Source organism: Plutella xylostella, chromosome 22 (genome assembly GCF_932276165.1).
Source record: "Plutella xylostella chromosome 22, ilPluXylo3.1, whole genome shotgun sequence".
Taxonomy (NCBI): domain Eukaryota; kingdom Metazoa; phylum Arthropoda; class Insecta; order Lepidoptera; family Plutellidae; genus Plutella; species Plutella xylostella.
Genome location: NC_064002.1, coordinates 9,563,419 through 9,567,622, shown reverse-complemented (window position 1 = coordinate 9,567,622; position 4,204 = coordinate 9,563,419).

Genomic DNA, 4,204 nt, shown 5'->3' with positions numbered 1-4,204 from the left:
TTGAACCACCACACCACAGATAGATAAAATAACAAATATGAGATGTCCCCACATATTATTACATATTACGTCCCCACTGTTGGGCCACGGGTATTATTCCAAGTGGGCCATAGTCCACCACGCGGGCCTAGTGGTGGTTGATGGACCCCAAAACAAGCAAGCTTGTGCTGAGAGAGTTGTCGGGTAAGGTCAACCCAACTGTCAGATGTTTTCAAGCAGCCCGAAGGCCTCTATCTAGGCTGCCGAAACTGCAACAGGGACCCACGGCTTAACGGACCGCGTCAGGAACACCACTCTACGCTCCCAAACTCGCATCGATGTTGGTGTTGAGACCACGAAGATCAAGTGGAACTGGGCCGGCCACGTCTGCCGCATGCACCCGGACCGGTGGGCCAAGATAGCGACCGAGTGGGTGCCGGGCGACGGGCGCCGGCGGAGAGGCCGGCCGAGACGAAGGTGGCGGGATGACCTCGTCAAATATTTGCTGGATTTTGAGGGTAGCATTGGATCCGATAGGTAGAAAATCAAAGGGGAGGTCTTTGCCCAGCAGTGGGAAAATATATTAAATTATAGACTTTCTAAAAAAAAGAAATCGTTATCCAATATCAATATGCTATAGAATAGAATAGAATACTACTTTTTTGACTACACGGGACACAAATAATCATCATCATCATCATCAGGCAATAATCATCCACTGCTGGACATAGGCCTTTCCCAAGGAGCAAATAATACTTTATAATAAATTACAGCTAAATTCCCCATATTGCATAAAAATATAGGGAGGTACATTGTTTTTGTAAAAAGCCTTTCAATTACAAGTAGTTATACACTATACAGTACACTAAAGCAGTCTCTCTGGGTTAAGACCCAAAAATTATAATAATTCTTAAAATTGAACCCTTAATTGCATCCATGTCTTTACCCTCAAAGTTTTGCGGAAAAAAGTCAATTTATTCCGAGAGCAATCACCAGAGATTTGTCTTCAACTTGTCTTCAGGCATATTTCCTGAATTAACTAGGGTTAGAGAGGGAGAGGCGATGTTGTGTCAGTCTGTCTCACTTTACATAAACCCCTGCGGACCCCAAGGGTCGCTTCGAACCTACCTTAACACATTTTCCCTTAACTTGTACACAATATATCTTGTAAAAGAAAATTGCTATTCGTCCGCCAATAAATAATCCAAAAGCTTATTGCTTTTTGTTTTTTTTCAATAATAATTTATTTTTGGCCAATGCAAGGAAACTCGTATAAATTATCTGTCAAGAAAAGCAAAAGTTAATGAATATAACTTTGAGGCAAATACAAAAGTTCAATAATCTAGAAGTTAGTTCACAAAGTACTTGCCTACAACAGTCCAATAGTTTATGTAGAAACTTTCAAAACAGTCAAGTACAAGTAGGTACTTTACCAAGCTCAAGTAAAATGAACGGGACCTAAGATTTAGTGTTTAAATAGATACATTGAAAAACATATATTATTTTCAGCTTTGTTACAAATGTATAAAATACATGACTGAACAAAAAACATTTCAAAATAATATCCATAGAGAAATTTAACAAAAGATAAAGGAGAAAAAGTTATTTAGTTAAGTTAAGGTTACCTTAAAAATTGGGAACAAGAGCAATACTTAACTTAACCTACCTAATTTTAATTTCGTAGTTTAAATTTCTCGGTTGAATTTAATATTTAACCTACCTACTTCAAAAATATAGTTTATCGAAATTGATTCAGTGAAAAATGCTTCCATGACATACATTTATATGTATGTATTTCTATAGGTGATGAAAGGAAACGGATACCAAAGTTATTCAATTACAGTGCTTGCTTTCAATACAACAAAACAAACACCGCGTTATACACGTGTTACAACCTCGTTACAACCAAACTTTTCACGCTGAAGCCCGAAGCTCTGCTAAACCCCAAACTCTGAAAATCAAAAATCAATCAAGAGTTCAAAACTGCTCTCTCTAAAGCCCAGCAGTTTCACGCGTAAAGTAAAAGAGGAAGCGAGCAAAAAATCAATGCTGCATTTAATGTTCTGTGCGTGTGACAGATCGGTTACCATGGCGACAGAGACGGGGTTGCCAGCCGAAACGAGAAACGGCTTAACTCACAACTTTTTAAAACAAAATGGAGTCTCTGCTTCGCGCGTAAAGTTCCCGCTTCGAGTTTGCGCCCTCCCCGCCCGCGCCCCGCGCCCTTCGCTATCCCCCGCGAGTGAAGAGGACGGCAACAAAGAGGGAGCAAGTAATCGATATTACGCACTTTTGTAGCATTGAAATTGGCGCGTAGTGCAAGACCGTTCGTAGTGCACGCGCTGCAATATTTTAAATATTTAGTTTATTTATTCATTTGTTAGTTATAAAATATACCTATTTTTTACAGAATAATAGTAAATACTTACCAATAAATACAAGAGAGCTTTCCGTTGTTTTTGTAGCAGTAAGAACGGCATTTGTTGCACTAAAATTAAACGAGACCATATGGAGAGCGATACTTTAAGGCAGAATATTTCATGTATAAAAGAATTGGATTAGTAATTAAAATGCGTACCAGATGTTCAATATTTTATTATGGAATATGATAAATAATGATGATCGTCCGAACTTAGGTATTTTGGGAAATAAATGTTGGATATGAGTGAAATTGTGATGACTCATTGAGAGGGCGGGCTTAAGAGGGTACGATCAAGGTACAATTTGTACTTTTGGCGATTGCATTTCTCTTGCTGTAAAAATTTAATGAGATTTATTCCGTAGGGATTGTAATTTAGGCAAATAACAAGGAGAATAAATTATGAAAGTTGCGACTTGAGTTGTAAGTGAGCTTTTCAAAATATATTAAGTATGCACTTAGTTCTTTCACGCCTTCGTCAAAGCTTCTTAGCGTTTCGGTGACAAACACGATAGTTGAGACACTATGTTGGTATTATACACAGTGAGTCTAGGGTTTTTCAACGTCGCTGCCATAAAGCTTAGTGACCAATACGACTAATCCATCCCATCCAGTTTTGGTGCCAAAAATTTAAAGTTTAAGTTAATGAAAAGTACCCTTAAATGACGCTGCGTAATAAGTATGAAAGCAAACGTTACTACAAGAAGAATAAACATTCATAAAGGCGTAGAAAGCGTGAGAAAAATTAAAAAAGTAAAATGTAAGTAAGTAAGTTGAATATTAAAAGAGATTACCGATATGTAAATGCATATTATGCAGATCCATGATCGTAGAACGCTCTCACTATAATTCCTTTCTTTATATTCTTTTCCCATAATCTTTCTCTAACAAAACTTGCCTTTGAATTTAAAAATAAAATGACATAGTTAAGTATGTATGTACTGAATTATTTTGGTACAACGAAAGCTCTAAATGCAACACGTAGATGAACAAGTTCACAAAGATCCTCACGATTAAGTAATAAAAATAACATAACTAAGTTACTAGATTGAAGTAATAGACACTTACACTTCACTTATACTTGGGTAAGCCCAAGGAAGAACGTATAATAAGCGTCAGTAAATAATGCAAGTTTTTATCTTACCTATCACTATCAAGGTATCAACTAGCTTAAATTCAGTTTTTCTTAACAAAAATTTAAAGACAATGTGACCTGCTCTTCCCGTGCCGAGGGGAGTCCTGTTTTCAGCAAGGTGAAGAAGCCAATTAACAGTTCACACGACAAGTGTGCCATAGAGAGAGCTGGGGATGTCCACACCGAGGGGATCCGACAATATGGACCAAGCTCAGAATCAGCAGTGCACTAACATGGGGTGCTTACCCTCCGAACACCTTACTTCCTGAACGCAAAACAATCGGAAACATCAACCTGTCGCGAAATGGGGACCAATGTCGCAACCCCTTACAGAAAATTAAAGAATAATTCACCTAACTAGATCACCCCTTTATGAAATTGCATAACTGCGGTAAACTTTGGGAGCTTTCGTAGCACTAGCTGAATAGTCGTAACGTGAATCGTAGCGGCGTATTCGTTGCGTTTATTTTGTTTAAAAAGCTCCGCGGTTGCGTAACGATCGATAGCACGCGAATGTACGCACGTAAACAGATCGAAGCGTGGCAAGCGAAATGCGCTCGAACCGAATCCCGCCAAATGCAAGCGACAGCTGTCCGTAGCTCGTAGCGCGTAGTCGCCGTAGCGGCTGCGGCAGCGGCGCCAGCGAGCGGTATTATTATTATTTGTAAACA